General features: G+C 38.1%; 1 protein-coding gene across 1 annotated transcript in view; it reads right to left on the reverse strand.

Annotated features, from left to right (window-relative positions):
• Positions 1-21,752, reverse strand: part of TAB3 (TGF-beta activated kinase 1 (MAP3K7) binding protein 3) — a 36,224-nt gene extending 14,472 nt beyond the window's left edge. Inside the window, exon 1 of the mRNA XM_088521876.1 lies at positions 21,617-21,752. The gene's annotated coding sequence lies outside the window, so the exon portion shown is untranslated. The remainder of the gene's footprint in view (positions 1-21,616) is intronic.
• Positions 21,753-21,976: the final 224 nt, after the last annotated feature.

Below are 21,976 nucleotides of genomic sequence, written 5' to 3' on the forward strand. Positions count from 1 at the left end.
CTACACAGCTTGAGTTCTTACTTTGAATTGTAAGGGTTGTGAGAGTTACGTTTCTCTCATTGAAATTATGCTTTCAGTGCTGCCCCCATCTTATTTTCTTTTTCTTTTTTTTCCTGGAGTTAGTCTTGAAAATGTTACTCCCCTCATCTTTCCAGGAAAGATAACAGCAAAAAAAAAAAAAAAAATAAAATAAAATAAAAAAACAAAACAAAACAAAAAAAACCCACACACATTCTCTAATCTGAAAGGCCACAGAGCACTCCTGCTTCAAGCACAAGAAAGCTAACATTATTAAACTTGCTCTATACAAAAGTAGTATTTCTAAAGCATACAGCAAGCTTACAGTACATACAGTGCCTAAGAAATAAGAAGTACTCTTATATAGATTAAAACATTTATTTCATAATTGAAAGAATATTTCTTATTAATAACATCTACTTGTACATTCATCTTTCATGACCATTTCCTTTTAAGATACTTAAAGTTAAGATGTCTGGAAATAATCCAATCAAAGTCAGACAGCTATTTAACTAGGGTGGTGTTCTTTACTGTGCACAGCACTGGAAACAACTCTTAGCAATCTAGTATTTTCCTTATATTGAAATTCATTTTATTGTACTACTTTATCATAGACAAAAATATTGAAGATGCGTTAGGATTAGCCTAAACACTGAAGGTATGTCTCTTTAAAATCTACGATACAAAAAAGATTTTTTTTTTTTCCAGGTAAAGGTTTTCCACCACTCACAAAAGAAAAATATAATCATCTCTCCCAACTTCAGCAATGATTCTGAAGCATTTATTATTATTTGTAAATTGAAAAAATGTGACACAAGTCTCTAGGAATTGCCCTAATGGGAAAGAATTTCAACGTTTTTATTTACATTTGCAGATACACAAACCAAAAACTATTCACTGATCCATGCGTTCATGGTGGTCTTCTGAAAGAAGTTAACCTCTATGCAAAGCCTGTTTAGGAGGCAGCTGTCAACTTAACTTCCAAAAGAGACAGGCTGATAATCTTCCACTGCCCCTGCAGCCAGAGCTGAGGGAGTTGTACTTCAAAACTTCAGGTCACTTCCCTGTGGTTCATTCAAGAATGTTCTCTACAAGTATTCTTTCTGAAAACTATGATTCTTTCTGAAAACTTACAAATGATTGTAAGTAGTGAAGGCAGCCAGCTCTATACAACTGCTATGAACACAGCAGTTCAGCAGGTCCTAGCTCCTTCATCTCCCTTTTCACATTGGTTCCGTGCTTGAGAAGACTAGAATCCCTCCGCACACTGCCTGCCTATTGTAAAACATGAGAAGCCTGGAAAAGAACGATGAAATCCTTTCTCAGATGACAGATCTAGAAAGCATCAAATTGAAAAAAAAATACTACATTTTTATTTCTTGCCTAAATAAACAAGCTTTTGGCAAATGAAGTCTACATTTCTAAATGATCACATCCCAATTCCCTTCCTGAACTTGAAGGGAGGTGGATGATTACTGTGCTGAGTTCACCAACTGCAAACACATGATGCGTGTTTGCAAAAGAGCTGTAAAGAGCAGTATTTTCATTAAAAACATAACTTGTGAAAGACACAAAATCTGAAGAAGATTCCAACAGTTTTACCACACCAAGAATTAGGTAGGCAAAAAGATGGTGATTAACACCCCATCCCACTCTCATCTACTATTTAGTAGGTATCTGCACCTAATTATAGCCTTGTAAACATTCCTGGCTTATGATCTGCCTGCAGATACAATCATGTAATCTCACCTCTAATCCTTGGGCAGCCTCTGGAACCACTGCTGGCTGAAACTCAAAGATAACTGCAGTAGTCCTATTAAACTGGACTGCAGATGGTTTAAAATCATAAACTGCTCTCTATTATTCTCAATGCAGTGCTTCACATTAAGTTTCCATTTATTTAGCCATTCAAATAAAGAAAATCAAAGAGCAACCCATACCATAAACACTAGACCATTCACATCAACCCCACTAACTCTGGATGGCTCCTGTGGCAGAGGAAGGCAAATGCTTCCGTGACACCATGACACATTTACAAAGACTGCCTAACCAAAAGATCTCAAACGCCAAATACAAGCTGAATTGTTCTAAGAGGATCAGGACAGCAGTGTTTTCCTCACAGCTGTTTTAACTTACACAGTTACAGTTTTTTTTTTTTTTTTTCATTTTCATACACCATGTTTCAACAAGAATTACTTTTCCCCACACAGTATAGTTACCATATTTTATTGGATAACATACAGCTAAAAACTTCTCTCCCACCTCACAAGTCACAGTGACCATTTGTTACAGAAGCTTTTTTTTATCTCCATGCTGCTACATCCCACAGCTTTTGGAGCATTCTGCCTCACAGGCTGGAAGCAGGCTGGGAAAGAAATATAAAACAACTTAAAAGACTTTTTTTTTTTTTTCTTAGTTCATACAGACACACTGAGTGCACCAAAGCATAAGGAAAGCAGGCAATGTTTAAAGTCGAGCTCAGCTTGCTGCTGTCACTGTTATGAAGTGAATGACTAAGACACCAAAAACACAACTGCATGGTTTGGCAGAATGTCAAGTTCTTATACAAGTTCATGAATGTTCAGATTCACAAAGCTCCTGGATGGCACAAAGAAAATGGGAAAGGATAGTAAAGCGCTCCACAGCAAAATAGTACTGCAAAAATAAAGCTGACAAGCTTTACTACTGACCAATTGGTCTCTTACACTGCAGTGACTTTAAAAGCTCACATGCTAATTTTCAGCTTAATTTCTGTGTCCATTTAACCATGCAGCAGATGAATTTGGTGGGCTAGAACAACTCATAGCATTGAAATAGCATGCAATTCATTTTCATCTATCCTCTATTTTTGAAAAAAGGATTTAAAAAAAAAAAACTAAAAAAAAAAAAATCTTCTAAACCCTCTCAGTTACAGCAAAAACACAGACTACGGAGAAGCGTCAGCTTCACAATTATTTTAACAAAAGCTATTTCAGTGTCTCCGACAGTTTAGAGAATTAAAGGAAACTCCCACTCAAGCAAAGCAAGACTGAACCAATAAAACAGACATACTACTTTTTGCTTTGAGCGTGATTAGTCACATACAATAATGATACATACATACATTATACATACAAATGAGCATCTGTCTAACTTTCAGCTGTACATCTGCAGTTTTTAGTCACGGGAAAACCAGCATAAAGAAAATGCTATTTAAATCAAACAAACAAAGCAATGCAGAAATTCCTTGTTTTTATTTACTGGCTTGTAGAGTTAAACATCGATCAACTTCATCCATGTTCCAAAGCTGTTTTCACAGATTCTACAGACAAGGAATATGATGATGCAATGAATGTGGTGTCTTCATCCAATATGCAATTTTGAAGCAAGAGAAACTTGGAAAAATTCCACTTTTGGCACAACACTGTCTGGAAACAAGACTACAGCATAACAAGATTTCTTTTGTGGTCTGAAGGGAAGCATGTTAATAAGAGCTGCTAAGAAAATTCAAAAGTCACTATTCCTTCGTAGGTGTGAATTTTTCCTGCTCTGTACTTTGACATTTGCTTCACTTTTCTCCCTTTCATTTACAGTCTGCCATCTCTGTAAGACATCAAGATCTAAATGGACTGGTGTTATCTATTTATTGTTCTTATTCTACCAGAGGTAAAAGCCATCAAAAAGTCCCAGGTCCACTATAAATAGTTTAGTATTTAAAAAGATTAAACAGAAATACCAAGGAGAGAGACAAAATGACCAGTATCAGACAAAAAAAAAAAAAAAAAAAAAAAAAAAAAAAGTTAGAAGTCTCTCTCTACAAAAGCATAACATTTTCAGAACAAGTTACACACTGGTGTACAGCCTGGTCATGGTTAAATTTTTGTCCTTTAAGATAAGGCAATTATTTTAAAGTGGATATTTGTGAAAAACAATTCTTACCAACTCTGCTTTTTAGCAATTCAAATCTCCAGAAACTGAAAATTACTTCTAAAAAGGTCACAGTATATTATACCAGGAGATGTTAAAAACTGAGTAACAACAAGCCTGATAGTCAGTCTTCCAGACTTTTTTTTTTTTTTTTTTTAAGAGACTACAAAGTCTTTCACCAGTAATTTCTCCATCTTTTGTGATGAGTAAATACTTCAATCAGAATTTATTTAATAGAAAGTCTCACTTCTTCCAAGCAACTAGAAACTAGAGGCAGCTCTACAACAAAAGCTTCTACAGAAGCAAGGTTTCAATGCAGCACGACAGGTCAGGTATGAGGTACTCTGCAACACGAACCAATTTCCAGAATGCTTCCAGAGAAGATCAGGTGAAACTCAGAGCTGCAAGCACTAATGGATTTGTATACTGCATAATCGCGAGATTATCACAACCGTCGCATTAGAATACATACACTAAAACGTTAGTACTGCAGGCTCTGAAGACTGTGAAGAAGCTTTCCCAGCTGAAAGGCTATGTATAGGAAGGCACGGCTCTCCTGTTCTCTCATTATCAAGATGACAATGCAGTGCTTCTGCCACGTACAGTGTTATCAAACAACAGTCTTATTCTGCTTTTGTTTCCCTGACTGTATAATCCTTTCCTCAGCCCAAGCATCAGAGGCTTAATTTTACATTCATCTCACTCATAGCAAGAATAGGAAGTGTGAAGTAAGCTGGAATGTTAAATGGCAATGTCAGTGTTTAGAAGTCTATTTGCACACTAATATGCCTTGCTTATGCTCTCCATAAAAGAACTGATTGTTTTAAACTGCTTGCCTTGCGTGGAAAACTTAGCTAACAAACAGTAAAAATATTGGACTGTCAACATAAAAACTGTGCCATAAAGCAACCTTCCTTCTCAGAAGTGTAACATTAACATTTCCTGGATAGTAGATGCCTCATCGTATTGCTATGGAGAGAGAGTTATTTGTAGGTCACCAGTTTCATTTTTGATCATCTAACAGGAATTAAACTCTATTCCAAACTAATACGTTCGACAGTTCCCACACAAAACAAATGATTTTCAGCATTGGCTCTTACTCCTATACTGTAAATGCATCGCTGCATTTTGAATTTGCTTCTAAGATCTTCAAAACAGGTTTGTTTCAAGATGGACTTTTACAAGGCAAAATACAGTCAGTCCTTCAGCAAGAGACTTCTGCAACATGACACGCCGCCATTACTTTTGCAGGAGCTCCCAGCATTCACTGAAGCCAGAGGTTTCAAGAAGACTGGAGACAACAGTTGTGATTTAAAAAGATGTATGAAACTGTTGTGTGGCTTCTGATTTCCCACATAAAACTGAAAAAGTTTTAGCATGAACCACACTCAAAATCCACTGCAACACGTTCAAATTCCTACTCACATAATCAGTATATATTCCTTGCTTCTGTTTACTGGCCTCCTCTGAGTCTCGCTTCTCCCAAATAAAAATCTTTCCTCTAAATAGATAACCAGAGGTGCTATCAGTAAATCTAAATTAAATATGGTCCATTTGCTGAGTAAAAGTAATATAATCAGGTAAGTCCTCTGAGACTGCTTACATTTCCTAGAAGGCACACGGCTGCACTTTACACATTCAGGGCATAACATTTGAATTTTTATCTAGTTACTGTTTACACAGGCAGTTCACAATTAAATATTTCAGAAAGAAGTAAAGTTGGACAATTCTTATCGGCTTAAGCTGGGAGAACTACGAGACTGAAATTTTCTCATTATGGTCAACCATGACACAAATTAGTAACAGAGTCAGTGAACAACGGTAACATAATCTTTCCAAAATAAAGATTACTATCAGTTCTATTGCAAAATATATATATATATATATATATATATACTGCTATTCAAGCACTTCTAAACTCAGAAATACAATACAACAGAGATAGTTTATTTCAAGGGAAAACTGTATTTGCAGGAAACCTATTTTTCCTCTTGCACACTCCTTCAGATGTAGGCAGGTTCTACCGGTGCTTTTTCCAAAATCAAAAAAACTTCAGGATCATAGGTATAATTTAATTCCCAAGTTTTGGGCACAGCTGCTGTTAGAAGAAGGTGACAGCAGTAACACTTAAAAAAGTACTGCCAAACATATTTCCTGCTTCTGAAACCTCACTGAAAGATTTTTGTGATGTACTTACAAGAGTAGCAATGTAACAGTAACAAACAAAAGTTTAAATCACCATATCATCAGGATTTCTCTGACAAGCATCTCAAATTTTCATATGACAAACTTTGAAAATATTCTGTAATAAATACAGTGACTGTATCAAAGGTTTCTATCACAGATTAGGATACAGTCAACAGTTGTAACATACCCACTGTTTTAAATTTTAAAATTTTGCTGCACCAGTAAGCAAATGATCACAAAAACACATTTATACCTGTAAAGTAATATTTGATTACCTGTAGAAAGAAGCTACTAACTAATACAAGTTTCAATTTAAATGACCTCTGTAAGTTCATTAGAGGCCCATCTGGCAACAGTGTCAAAAGCAACACTGACATTAGAGATTTGTCTGTATTCCTCTAACTGGAGGAAAGCTCATATCTCAGAGGAAAACTGGGAGGGCAGAGAGGGGAGGGCAGAGAGGGGAGGGCAGAGAGGGGAGGGCAGAGAGGGGAGGGCAGAGAGGGGAGGGCAAGATTAACACCAATGCAACACTGTTTCTGGCCTGACTACTGCTAGCCTCTTCTCATGGCTACTTTAAAGTTAGAAGAAAAAAGAAATGAAGTTGAGCGAGGGCTCCACCACACATAGATTAATGGAGGATATGACTCTACATGGAGGAAATGGAGGAGGGAAGTGGAAAGGGGCATATGAAGGGGAACAAAAAATACAGCAGAAACAGGGAGGAAGCAAACATAAAACAAGGAACAGACAGGAGTCAATACAAAGCAGTGCAAAAAGATCAAGAACAATGTAGAGAAACATGAACAAAACACTCTAATCACCAGAAGACAAAAACTTCTCTTTTTGAAAGTTGAGTTCTGGTTGCCTGACTGCCTAAGCCTAAATGCTGTAAAATAATGTGGAAGAGTTATACAGTATGTCTGTCTTGAGTTGTCCTAGAAAAATTTGGTAAAACAGGAAACAACATCATGGACCCTGCCTATTTTGCAATATATTCTAAAAGATATTTAGAGGAATACACATAAGTCTGTCACAACATGTCTTTTTTATGTTTGTGCATATATATGTAGGTATATAAGAACATATATGCCTGTGTATTTATGCACACATATATACACACATTATGTGCATGCTGTCTATACATGTATATTTACAAAATTAGAGCACAATGCTGATACCTCTAGGAATCAGTCACACATGAGAAACTGCTATACTTGATTTCCTAGGTAAAAAAAAGGGATGCTAAATCAAAAGCACTACCTGCCAACTAAAATACACCCACACATACATATACACATATATCTCCAGATGTCATATAATCTCTAGATAGACGTTCATTTAGGAAGAGTACATTAAAAACGAATTTTTGTTTCTGCAGTTCTGTTTCTCTTCTTCTAAGGTTACGTTCATCTGCTATTAAAATTATTTTAAGATTAAAATCTTTACCTCAGCTTAGACCCAAGACTTTCTGTGGAGATAAAGCTTAGACACAAGAAAAAGGGTGATGTTCTTTAATGCTTTCATTCTGCACAGGCTTCAGCCTTCTGTATACATGATATTAATTAAAAAAAAAAAAAAAAGTTTGGTGGAAGGAAAGCCATGAGTTTGTTTCCTTCTTCCCTTAAGACAGCACTGTGCCACAACTACTGTGGAGAGAAACCTTGGTAGTATAGGGGAACATTTAAATAACCACCACTCACATAAAGCAGTAGCTGCATCTGTCTGTGGGACTGTTTCAGTGGTAAATCTCCATGAGGAAGTGTAGATATTTCAGAGTCACTTATTCCATAATCGTAGGCCAAAAACAGAAAAAGCCAAAATAGATATGGAAAGACTGGAATTTCAATAAAATTGTTCATCTTAAGATGCACTGATGCATTCCTGCCAGAATTTTTGCACAGCTTCAACAGGCTTGAACAGTATCCAGTGGCTTAATTTGATAAAAGCTTTAGAGTGTCCTCTTCCTTACAGAGAACCTGGCACAAAATCAGGTATTTTAATGCCAACAAGTGCAGGCTGAGTGACTACAGATAACAGAGGCAAAAGGGCAGACACCAACACTGACCTTTTTTTTTCAAACTATATTCACTTCTACTTCACACTGCCAAGTAACTTGTGCTTTTCTGTGTCCTCAGAAAACTGACTTTTCTGACAATTTAACAGCTTTTAAAACCAGGAGCTTCATGAATCTCAGCCACTTGCAATCCAGTATGAATTGCTTGTAAGGATCATGCTTGCTCTCCCCTATCAAGCTTTAAGTCATGAATCTGACTAGTTAACAAAAAGTACACCTGCAATACTCACACTTTGGCTGCTCACTGGCATTGTCCTCAAAGGCACTTAGCTGCCAGGCCACAAGTCACATTTGTTTATTTTTCTTGGTTTGGCACCAGGCTGGGAAAGTTCAGAAAGTTCAGATGATGAGACCAAAGCATTTCATAACCAGAACTTAATGTATATGAGTATTAAAAGATCAATTCTATGATGATAGAGAGTAAATAAGATGCTATATATTCCTGATAAAAGTAATGATGATATCTTAAACAATTCTGGCTCTATAAAACAGGGCTTACAATAGAAAGGTTGAAAGCAAAAAGACCCTTTAGTGCTAAACAGTCTTTCCACAGTTGGCACTTCATGGCTGTCTGCTGGCAGAGAAAACTGTAAGCAAATTTCACTTTCATCAATATGGCCATAAGAAACTAATTGGGAATAGACTTGAATACAAAACAGAAAGAATCAAGCACATTTTCTAAAGATGACCGGCTTCTTTAAGGATTTCACCCAGAGGAGTTTGTATTGACAATCTGAAGTCTTAGTTTTAAAACATAATACCTTTACTCTATATACAGAATATTCTCCCAAATCAGAGCTAAACATGCATATTAAGCACTTGCAGCTGTCAGCACGTCTCTCAGGAGGGATCATTTCCGCACTGATCTGACCTGTTCTACTCTATTAAGGTTGGTAGGATAAACTGCTCTGATTTCATTTCCCTTTTAGGAAGCTATCCTCCTAATCCTGCTTTAGAGGAAGAAGAAAATAGGGATCAGAGACTGCACCAACTTTAAATAGTTACCAACTCATTCTACTCTTAAGGAGGTTTGGATTATTTTACTTCTCTTTCTCTCAAGCAGACCTCTCTATGGAAAGAAGCTTGGTAAAGCAGTAGCAAAAGAACTGCCTGAAACATTATTTACATTACTCTAAGATTTCTCTAATATTTTACTGTGCTCAATGCTGTTCACCCTCCTAGGAATGGAAAAGCGTAACCAACAACCAACACTTCTGGGTGGCTCCTGATGCAAGCTAGAGAAACTTAAGTCATCTTGCATCTGATACAATATACCTTTGCTCAAATGATTCTGAAATAGGCAATAGTTGCAGAATCTGTTAACAGAATTACATTTTAGTATAGCATTTCAGTTAACTCCTCTGCCAAGGAGGATATCAGGCTCCATTCAGGGTACACAAAAGACTTAGGAACTCCATGGCCCACTAATTCTTCACTCTGTAAACATTTTACTTAGGAATTTAATCTTAAATGAAATAAACCTTCATTACCTATTTTGTCTGATTTTCAAGTTAATTAGAAATATTTTTAAAAAAATTGAAAAGAACAGTTACAAAAAAGATGACACACTCAACTTGCCATGAATCCTTGCTCCAGTACAAGACCGCTATTTCTTTGTTTGAAAACATGTCAGGTTTCCAAATCTAACCACACGACTTGATCAGAACAGCAGATTTTATATACTTGAAAAGTAAATTAACTGGGCACAGAAAAAGTAGTCTTCCAATGAGTTGCTGCCTTAACAGTTGGCAAATTTCAAAGTATACCCAATAGTAAGGACATTTGTTCTGTGGTCACACATGCTCAAATCCACTGAACTAGATCCAGGGAAAAATAAATAAATAAATAAATAACTGTGAATAAAGAAAAGCAGGCATACATTTGCATTACAAGGATATAGTTTTGACTAACTATCAAAATATTTACCATGAACACCAAACTTGTCAATAATTATATGCCATTATGAAAGAACCAGGGAAAAGCATGTTTAAATTGTATGCAGAATTAGAAGTTTTAATAATTTATGAGGTATTACAATAAGCATTTTCTAATATTCAAATGATTCAAAATTTTACTTTCAATTAAGAGCTGAACTGCATCTACTTTTGAATAATCAATTTTATTTGGCTATTTGTCATTTTAAGCTAGTTTTTAAATCACTAGAGTTAACAAGTCTCTTTGGAAAAGCTTACATAACAGAACAGACACCTCACGAGCCAATGTGGGAATCAGTAGAAAGATGCAATCTACTAACCAGTTCTTTAGTGTTAGAATTCCTCATTAACAAGTACCATCTAAAGACCTTTCCAGAATGAGGGTGAGAAAAACGAAAATTTCTTTAACATCAGAAGTGCATTAAAAAAGTAGGAGTAATAAAAAGAGGAAAAAATACACTCAAATACCAAGCTTTTAACAAATATTCTTTAAGTAGGAACATAAAATTGCATCAATCTGTATGAGTTGTGGCAGTCTACTTTATCTCCTCTACAAAGAATCGTACACAAGGAGATAAGAGAAAGAGCATATCCAACATACAATCTTATATCTTCCCCCCCGCCCCCCCGAAGTTCAGGGTGTCATATATGAGAATACTGAAAAACAATCAAAGAAAAAAAAATCCTGAAAAAGGAAGGCTTCTCTTAATATTGTTGTTGAACTCCGAAAACATTAAGAATTGAAACAAGAAATGAGCACAAGGTACAATAGAATCTTTAACTTCAGGAAACAGAATTCAGGAGGGGATGGAGGGAAGCTGGGGAAGACAGTAGAGGGGGAAGCTTTGACCAGGTAAAGACTTATTAGCTTAAAATACTTAGCTGGAGCACCAGCAATTGTATTGGTTGTTTCTCCAAGAGGCAATTAAAATTTCTGGTCCAACTGTACCACAATTACTTTACAGCAGCAAAAATACACAATACTACTGAAAAGAAAATTTGTTTCAACTTTCCCTTGTCTGCTTGTTCCTCCTGATGCACTAGCACGAACGTATAGGGACCAAATGGTGACATGAACCTTATTAAAGCTTAACTTTTTTCTAAACCTCAAATACTAGCCTAACTTGGAAGAATTTCCTAATTAACCTCAAAACCACAGGAAACCTTGTGCCTTTATCAGACACAAAACACAAAGCCAGAAACAGGCAGCAACAGGAGAATAAGATGTGCTAGATGATCACATTAACACCTCACTGAGGGAAATCTCACAAGCAAACTCTCCTTTTAGGTGAGGTAGAAAAGGCTGCTCCATTATTAGTTACACAGTTAACAGCTTTCCTTCTCTCTGGGATACACAGGTATCTCACAGTTGAGGTAGGCTTTGGAGACACCCATATATTTGACAGGCCAAAATTTTCTGAAAGATTTAGATAAATTTGAAAATAAGATTTCTAGAATGTTAAGTGATACAGTAAACCGTATCCTTGCAACATCCAAAGGACCTGTGCTCATGCAAGTCAAGCAGCTAAGCAGCAGAGAGAGGTATGCTGTTTGCTTCCAACTTCCTTGAAAACTCTTTTTTTCTGAATCTACATATTATTTTTCTTATTTGGAAGAATCAGAGGAAAAAAAAAAAGAGTTCTTAGCCATAATCACATACACACAAAGCTGAATTCAGTTTGGTTGTGAAAGAATGCCAAAGGACAGCAAACATGAGTCATGAAACAGACAGAGTAACAGAAGTTACTTACCTTACACTGAAGGAAGAAATATGAGGTAAGTAGAAATGATACGAGCTTAATCCAGTGTCATACAAGAATTAAAACAGCTAAAAACATGTTTACATTCCCTACAAATTAAAAAAAGATCCCTGCTCAACAGTTACTCAGCAGAAATTTAATTGCATTAATATTATACTCTGAAACATTTGGTCATGCTTGACTACCTCTTAAGTTGTTTCATAACACTGACATAAGTCAAATATATGTTTAATAATAAACTATCTCAATTCAACTCTGAGACTTACATCCTCATAAACTCATTCAATGAGTAATTACTCATTTTTTCATAGCTACCAAGAAAATTAACTGTTAAAGGAACATCTGTTTCTATAGCTGCTCTAGTAGTTTTTAAAAAAAACATTGCCAAAACTACCAAAACATTTCCTGAATATTGTAAAAAACGAAAGTTTCATAGAGTACCTGTCTACTAGATAAGCCTTATATTAATTTACTGCTCATAAACAAATAATGCAAAACATCATATTCTTCTGCTTGCTTGCATTTTTTTCTAATTTGATAAAAATTAAGATAAGACTATTTATGATTATGTAACATAGCTATATAATTGACAAATAACTTTGAGAATAACTTGCCACACAAGTTTAAACAAGTACCATACGCTCACCCACAAAACAACAACAACAACAACAACAAAAAAAAAAAAAACACCCTTCAGTGAGAAAGGCTCAAAAAAGCAGAAAAGAGGGGTCTTACGAGTCTAACTGCATTCCCCCTAAGCACACAGATTTTTCATTTGCTGAAAAAATAATAATAAAAAAGTAACCTGAACCATAAATAGCTTCATCTAAAAAAATGAGTGCAGCTTATGTAAGCATGTGGTAGTCATCTTAAACATTTGTACTGATGGCAATACAAATGAAAGTGGAAAAGAAGTGTAAGCATGCTCAGTGCAGAAGCTAACTTCTGGAAGCAAATACTCTAAATACTGGGTTTACTATGAATTGCTACTAAAAAAAGTTTAAGCTCAAATATTCAGTAAAAAGGCTAACGGATACAAGAACTACATTAACTTAGAGTAGCTGGAGAGGGGGAGAAGAAAAAAAAAAAAAAAGAGAGAGAGAGAGATATTTGCCACTGTCATGAGAGCCTAATCTTTACTGTAAGGAGTGTTTCTACTACAGCCCCTGCAATGAGCTGACTGGCTTGATGGATGCTGGCAGGGTAGGGAACGTTTGCCTAGACTCCAGGAAGGCTTTTGCCACTGTCTCCCATAACATCCTCAGAGAGAGGCTGGTGAGGTACAGACTAAAGGAACAAACACTGGGTGGACTCAAAACTGGTTAAGCTGCTGGGCTGAGGAGGTTTTGATCAGCAGCAACGTCCAGATTGAGTCAAGTCAGCAGCAGCATGCCCTGTAGGGCAGCAGCAGGGTCAATATTACTTAATATCTTCATTAAGGGCCTGGATGATGGGACCACATCCACCCTCAGCAAGTCTGCTGATGAATCAAAACTGGAAAGTGTGGCAAATACCCCAGGGGGTTGTGCTGTCATTCAGACGGACTGAGACGGGCAGAAAGGAATCTCACAACATTCAAATATGGGAAATGCAGGGTCCTGCACCTGCATTTCTAGCCCCAGGCACCAGCACAGACTAGGAGCTAACCTGCTGGGAAACAACTTTGCAGAGAAGGGCCTAAGTGTCCTGGTGGACAAGTTTGCCATAAGAGCACGTTACTGGCTCATGGTCAAGAAGGTCAGTGGCATCCTGGGCTTGAGTAGGCCAAGATGTTGCCAACAGGGCGACAGAGTTGATTGTTTCCCTTTACTCAACACTGACAAGGCTGCACTTGGAGTGCTGAGTCCAGTGATGGGCTCCATAGTACAAGGCAGACATGGACTTACTGCAGCAAGCCCAGCAAATGACCATAAAGGTGATTAAAGAACTGAAATATCTTTTTTTTTTTTTGTGAAGACTCTCCTTCTCTAGAGATCTTCAAAACCCGCTTGGACGCAGTCCTGTGCCACGTGCTCTAGGTGACCCTGCGTGTGCAGGGGGGTTGGACTAGATGACCTCTAGAGGTCCCTTCCAACCTTAAGCATTCTATGATTCTAAGACTGGCTAGCAGAGCTGATAGTTCAGTCTAGCAAACAGAAGGTTCAGGGGGGAATCTTATTAATGTTTATAGATATCTCATGCAAAGCTGTCAAAAGGATGGGACCAGACTCCTCTTGCAGAATCCAGGATACCAGACAGTGGGAACAAACTGAAACACAAGAAATATCACTCACACACAAGAAAACACTTATTTACTGTGAAGGTGGCTAAGTAATGGAGCAAGCTGCCCAGAGAAATAGTGGAATATCCATACTTAGAGATGCTCAAAACAAAATTGGATATGGTCCTGGGCAACCTTTTCTAGGCAACATTTCTTGAACAGGGGTTGGACCAAATGAACTCCAAAGGTGCCTTCCAATCTCAACCTCTGTGAACATACTTTTTTCCTCCTCTCCTGAATCAAAGACTTTGACTTTTTTCTTTTTTCTCCTATTAGAGCTCTCTAAGTAGAGTGGTCTACAGAAAGAATAGGATGGACTAAACAAAGCCTTCTCATATACTTTAACAGGAAACAGTGGAAAAACATGGAAAGAGAAAAGGCCTGACTTTTCTTTTCTTGAATTGCATTCATGTAAGATGAGAGCTGCAATTTCTTAATTTCTTCTGATTCTTTTCTCTCACATCCCCTCTCATTCAGTCCCTATAGATGCCAAGGCTCTGCGCAGCAATCCCTACAATGACCTCTTCAGTGAGGCCACATAGGGCAATTAAAAAGTGTTTTTTATTTTTTAAAGTACAATAGAGCAGGCTGTCTTAGAGAAGATACAAATTAGTTAAAAAGTGAGAGAACAAGGAACACTTTCCAAGGAAAGAGAATCTGCCATCAAACAGAAGATCCCTGGCCAATAATGCTAGGTTTGCCCTCCTGCTAGCAGACAAACACAAGCCCAGACTGCACCACGATTACTAAAAAGGAAAGGCCCCAGAACTTAATAGTACAGATAGGAACCAAGCAGTGCAACTTCTTGCTTCTCTGCACTGATCACATCTTGGGTAACATATGCTCTCAGGAGGCCTGTCACTCAGTTTTGTTACAACATGTACAGTGAGTGGTATCAGTTTGGGAAGAGCTGCTTTCAAGCAACTGAGTGTTCCTCCAGAAATAGCAGTACTGTTTGTCACAGTACTAGCAATGTCTGTGTTGTTGATACTAGTGCCTCACTGAGTAACAGGAAAGATCAGTGGAGATCTCTCAATGTCAGCATTAGTAGAGAGACAGAGAGATGGCACCCAGTTAATGGTAATAAAAGCACCAAGGCTTGATCCAGCGTTGCCAAGAGTAAGTTTATTTTTTGCTTTTGCATAACTCAAAGTTGTCCTCTACAGAAAGCTCCTAGTTTATCCACTCACAGACCTTTTCCTCCTAGATGGAAGAACTCTCTTTGAACACTTCCTTGGTTGACTTCTTTGCCACCTCTCACCTTTTATTTTATATATATTATACATATATATATATACACACACACACACATACACACAAACATCTTCTACTATACATGTGTTTGCATATATATATATATATAAATAGAAGTATATTCTATTATATATACCCACTATATCTAGTACTAAATATGCTAGATACAGTAAATACATATAATATATAGAAGAATAGTAGTATTTATAGTAGTATCGCTATATAGTAGTATCTATATTATATAAATATTAGTAGAAGGTCATTTCTAAAGAGTGATCAATAATTGACTGATATTACTGAGCTGATATTACTTAAGTCTTCTTTAGGGCTAAGGCTACCTTCAGCCTCATTTATGTCAATTGAAATCTGGAAAGAAAAGACTGGAAGGCAGAAGAACACTTACTTGATTTGGAACTTTCTTTAAAAGCATTATTTACTGTATCCAGCAAAAGCTTCAAAAACATTGGTAAGGAGGTAGATTTAACCAACGAGGATCTATATACACTGTCACTTTAAACAACACCATTCTAGTGAAACAAATAAGGTAAAGAGTTATCTCCTATTGCTGTTTTTCTTTTAAACTGGATACCCACTCCCCGCCAAGCTTATCACAAAGATGTTAGTAAACACAAAAGACTGGACAGGACAGGGACTTATCACTATAACTGGCTGCTAGTAGAACTGTCCTTAATGTCTTTGATATGGAAGCAAGAGCAAAACATTTATATCATTATGAACAGTTACTTAAAAGCTCATAAGCTCACAAGACATGAAGCATTTGCTGACCTACAATGAGATTCATTAAAATGCCTGTGTTGAACACTGATGCACATGAAAATGGAAAGTAAACAAACTTTTACAACTGCACTTTCACAATTTTGTTATAAAAGCAGGAAACAAAGCAGAAATTCAGAGTAAAGTTCCTGTTATATCGGGCTGCTCACCTGAAGTTTTCTGACAAGTTGCAAGACTTGAAAGCACAGACAAGAAATGTCTTGTTTGAAAATCTAAATTTCATATAAATCCTATGAACTCAGTTACCAACACAAATTTAGCAATTCTATGACCATTAAAATCAAATCAGTACACTGCTGATTCATTCCCCTAGCTACTAAGAAAAAAAAAAAAAATCCGTACCAGGAAAGGACCACCGTGGAATCTGCCAGAAAACAATAAAAAGGTTTTAACACTTTCAACTCAGCAACTGGAAGAAAGGTAGTATGCTTCATCTAGCAAAGCTTCCTATACTTCACCTAGTAGAAAATTACCCCCTTACCATTTTTGAACAAAGTGATGCAGCAAAACTGTACAAAATCAATGCTTTATCTTATTTGGACATGTCATTTTTGGTCTGGCATTAGCAGCACTAAAACATTAAATCTAGTGCTTGGCATATTACTTCTGCAAGTTGAATTTCAAGAACATAACATGAAAGAAACACATTAAATCCCTTTCTAACCTTGCACAGAATCCAGGTAGGGAAAAAACAAACACCCTTCATTTCTGAACTGTTATTGATCCCCTGACCAATGCTAAAAACCAAGGATGATAACAAATCCCTAACTGCTTCCAAGTACTAGAAGGAAACATCCACAGCTTGAGTTAAGCCACAGTATACAAGCTTTCAACAGAACAGTAAGAATTACAGTTGAGGATTTATACACAATGTAACAAATGCTATGACATACATAGAATAAAACAGGTCTTTTGCCAGACACTTGCAAGCTACTTTCGGAAAGCTAAGATGCTGTAAACAAGCACAATTTTTTCAAACAGTTGAGACTTCAGGAAAAATACATTAGAAGATAACCAAGAGAAAAATGAAAGCTTTGCAACTGGATTAAAATAATAGCACTGCTGAGATCTTATTATCAAATTTGAAAAAATCATCACTGAAAACATTTTAGAAAAGTAACCATATTTTTCTTTCCACAATATCCAAAACAAGAGCTGGTAGCACTTTTTTTTTTCCCAAAAGTAATCATGGATTGACCACGATTTCACAGGAACTATGCCAGTTATTAAGTTAGTACACATTTTAGTGGATATGCAGTTTGATTTGAAAGCAAGTGCTTTGCTAGAGGGTATTAAGTGTGGAACAGGATTGATTAAATGCAACCTGCTGAAAAGAGTTTTTAAAAAGCTTTTCTTAGTTTTCCATCAGTAAGCCCACAGTTAGGAAAACTATTCAAAGCATGTTAGTTAGGTTACTGAACACTGCTATAACAAAATAACTTTAACTCTAGTCTGTAGCTTCACCATTTGGTTTACAAACACGTTTGCTTTTTACAATCTCTGAAATGAGGAAAAGATTTTTTTTTTCTACTATGGAGTTACAACGAAATTAAGGCAAAACCTAGTAACATATTGAAGATGATTTTTTAAATAGCGGTATTTTTAAGTACAGTTCCTGAATAAAATAAAGCCTGCCTGCAACCCAAGAAGCAATACTGCTTAAGAACACAAAGCTATGTATAATCTTAAAGGAGATAAAAATACAGTATAAAAGTGAAAAATTCTACGTTGGCTACTGTGAAACAGGACTTGAAGGAAGAAAACCATTCAAAGTATTAATCAACTAGATACATGAATATTGAAAAGTCAGTTCAATTCTGGCATGAAACAAACATACAGCATTAACCCACCACCCATCTTGAACTACACGGTTTATTAGCAGCATTCTAACTTTGCCTCACCACGGTATTACACAATTTTGCAAGGTGTATTTCAGTTTCTCATACTAATAAAGAGGCCTCAGTGATGCTTTTCTGGTATCCAAGAGACTCACACTACAGTAACATCTTTTAAGTACTGACTGACACAACATGGGAGCAGCTGACAACTCACCCATCTCATACAAAGAAATCAGAAAGGATAATCAGTACCATGGACCCCGCTACAAGAATGATACCTCGTCTGACTTGTGTGTCTCCAGTTTAAGACAAAACACACGTTTGCATAACATTAGCGATATAATTTGGAAGCCTTTCAAAGGACACCTATGATACATTAATGTTTGGCAGAATACAAGAACCTGCTCTGGAAATGTTCTGAACCAATACCTCCAATCCTTGTGTAAATGACACTAAACTTTAAGTAAGAATATCTAAACTCTCATCTTCCCATCTAAAAAGAATGCTTTAAAAACATGAACTGGACTACAACATCATTGTACACTCCATCCCAACAAATAATCAAAAGATTAACACGGCTAACATCACTCTTTAAACAGAGTTTAGTCTATTATACCCACAGTGAAATAAGTTTATAAAAAGTACATTATACAGACTGCTGCAGGATAGCAAACGAGAAAAAAAAAAAGACCGACTCAGAAAGTCAGAAAATTTGGCGTGATTTAAAAGTAACATTCCAATATCAGTATACTGTGCAAACAAATACTCTCAATTTCCAGTCTATTTTGTGTAGCGAGGAAAAGAGAGGGGAAAAAAAAAATCAGAAAACCACAAGGCACAGCAGATAGCTCTGTTTTATGAGCTCCAAAATACCTGCATTCAACAGTTGTCCAAAAGGTGCTTATGAAAGAGTCTGAGACTGTATAAAAACTCTCCATTAGTTTCACTCTGTTATCTGTCTTTTAAATGCCTCATGTAACAAAAAAAAAATATATTTCACTACAGACAGCTTTATTTTATCTGTGCACACACACCAGACATCACACTTACTTCAGACTCAATGTAGTGATTAAAAGTGTCTATACAATACTCTTCTCAAATAAAACGTGTCCTATTGTACTTGAGTCAGATGACTAAGCATAGAGATTTAATGGATTTCACTTTATTCAAAATCTGTTAGATATAATCAATTCTGGATCACCACTAAAATACCTTTAATGTCAAAGAAGAATATCAAAGACTTATTGTTAGTGCCTCTGTTAAAATATTGCAGTTGCAGAAATAAAGACTTAAATTGTTATTCCACTTCATGCTAAAGCTCTTCTCTGAGAAGTAGTTTAGGCTTATGCACCACAGTACATATATAAACTTGACACCAAATAACAGTATTTAAAACCCATATACATTACCCCATTCTCGGTGTAATTGACTGAGAATATTTTCCCAAGTTATGCTTTAGGGCTACTCACTAAACTTCAAAGCAAGTACAAAATGAATAATCACAGGATTAAAGTGAGCAGAAGGTGTCTACAAGACAATGCTACCAAAAGTTTTATTTCATTCAAGCACTACATGTTTTTTGCGAGGGGGCAGGAAAAGGCAAGCTATTACTGGAGAACACTGAGCACTAGATTAATGCATTCTCTTGGACAAACTCACACACAGAATCATAGAATGGTTGAGGCTGCAAGAGACCTCTAGAGATCATCTAGTCCAACCCGCCTGCTCCAGCAGGGACACCTAGAGCACGTGGCACAGGGTGGCATCCAGGCAGGTTTGGAAGATCTCCAGAGAAGGAGACTCCACAACCTCTCTGGGTAGCCTGTTCCAGGGCTCCATCACCCTCACAGAAAGAAGTTCTTCCTCACATGGAGATGGAGCTTCCCGTGTCCCAATCTGTACACTCAAAGGAATAATTTATAACTAGAAACAGTGAAGTTACACTTCATAACCTTCATCCATAACCTCTCTATCTCTCCTTTCCATCCCATTGTACCTTAAACAAGGATTTAAAGGCAGACAGAAATTCTGATTTTACTGCCTTTTACCAGTGAATATAAAAACCCTGATAATAATGTTATGGACAGTTTTATGGCAGTCAATGCATACATTGATATAGGCTGCTGTATCATTCTTCAGATTACTGCTGTCAACTGACGCAGGCCAGGACAAAGAGCAGACTTTAACAAATATTGGGAAATACTTTATTTTTAAGAATCCTGTTCCTCTCTCATCAGCAAGAGGAAATGAATTCAACATTTCTTCTTTTTACATGAAATATGTCAACTTAAAACATACTGGGTGGGGGGGGAGAGGAATGCTATTCTCTTAGAACTGAAAAACAAAATCAAAACTGTCAGAAGAAATATTGACCTTTGATCACCTCACTAAGCCTTCTCAAAAACAAACAGATCAAGGAGACCTGTTACAGAACACCAGCCTGTAAACTTCCTACTCAATTTTAGTCGTGACCATCAGTACTAAAAATAATGGACCTCCCCATCAATAAATCATCAGTAAAGTTTAGCCTATTTGCTCTCAGTACTTATTTAGAATGGAAAGAGAAAAAGAAAAAAAATACTGTAAAACATCAAACTGACAAATCTTAAAATGCTACAAAAGCTTCACAAAGTTACCCTTTTTGCTGTTTTTTAAGGCAGAAAACACTATATATTAATAGCGTATTAAAACCAGTTAACACAAACTTCAAAGGCAGCTTATGAGTACGCAGACCTATCTGAGCGCGGTGCCTTTCCTTACTTTTTGTCGTATGTTCCCATCTGGCAAACCTGGGTTGTACCATTTTTTTTGGCACCAGGGATCCTCTAAAGTATAGTTACTCCCAAGCCATTAAGCAACTGCCTTTCCTCCCTTTGTTTTCTCCTTGCTAAAGCAAAGGAGAGCCAACATTAGATCACAAATCATGTCTGAATGAAGGAAAAAAATGCACCAGCCACACAGCCAAATAACACATTGAGGCAGCAGCAAGGCATAAACAGAGTAGCATCCTTCTACCATAACTATCTACTTCAAAACGAAACAAAATGATTAATCACAGAAATACATATTTTCCCTCCCAACAGCTGGCATAAACCACCAAGATCTCAAATCTGCCATGAAGGCAACACCCTGGACAGGGCATAGCTAAGGCCTAGCCACTTCTGGGTGCCAAAGCACAGCAGCATCAGCACCATGTTGCAGTCAACACATCGAGAGGGCAGGGGCAACTCTGCTTGTTTTTACCCGCAGTTTCCACACTGCAAACAACAAAACGGGTGTCTGTGGCCCAACGCACAGCATAGTCTATGCCAGGGTCACCAGCGCGGAACGCCCCCGCCTAAACCTGCGGCCCCGATAGCTTCCCAAAGCAGAGCCCGAAGTTTCCCCGTTCGCTCGCTGCGTGGGCGGGAGGCAGCGCCACGCGAGCCGGATCCACACGGGCTCCCTCCCCATGGTGCTGCCCGCCCCCGCCGCAGAGCCCCCCGCGCCCGGCACCGGGACAAGGGCAGCGCCGGCGCCGCTCCCAACCGCCTGGCCCCGGTGACGGTTACGCGCCGCGGCCCCCCGCTCCGCCACCCGCCTCTCACCGTGCTGCGCGGGGGCCTCTGCTCCAGCGGCGGCGGCTGCATCGCCCGCCCGCCTCGGCCCCAGGGCCTGCGGCGGGGCGACCGTTACGGGGCGCGGGGCGACCGTTGCGGCGGGGGGAGGGGCGGGGCCCCCCAGGTGCGGCCGCGCGCCGAGGGGGGCGGGGGGAGGGGCGGGGGCGTCTCCGGGTGCCGGCGGAGGGGGGAGGGGGCCGCAAGGCGCTTCCGGGACGGGCCCCGGCGGAGGCCGCGCGGCGCGGGGAGGGGCCGCCTTGCGCCCGCCCGCCGCCAACATGGCGCCGCCCGCGCCGCGGCTCTCGCGAGACTTAGCGGGGGGAGGTTTGAATGTGCGCGGTAAATAAA

The sequence above is a fragment of the Tinamus guttatus genome, unplaced genomic scaffold, assembly GCF_059628265.1.
Source record: "Tinamus guttatus ecotype Peru unplaced genomic scaffold, ASM5962826v1 Tinamus_guttatus_pri_ptg000008l, whole genome shotgun sequence".
Classification (NCBI taxonomy): Eukaryota; Metazoa; Chordata; class Aves; order Tinamiformes; family Tinamidae; genus Tinamus; species Tinamus guttatus.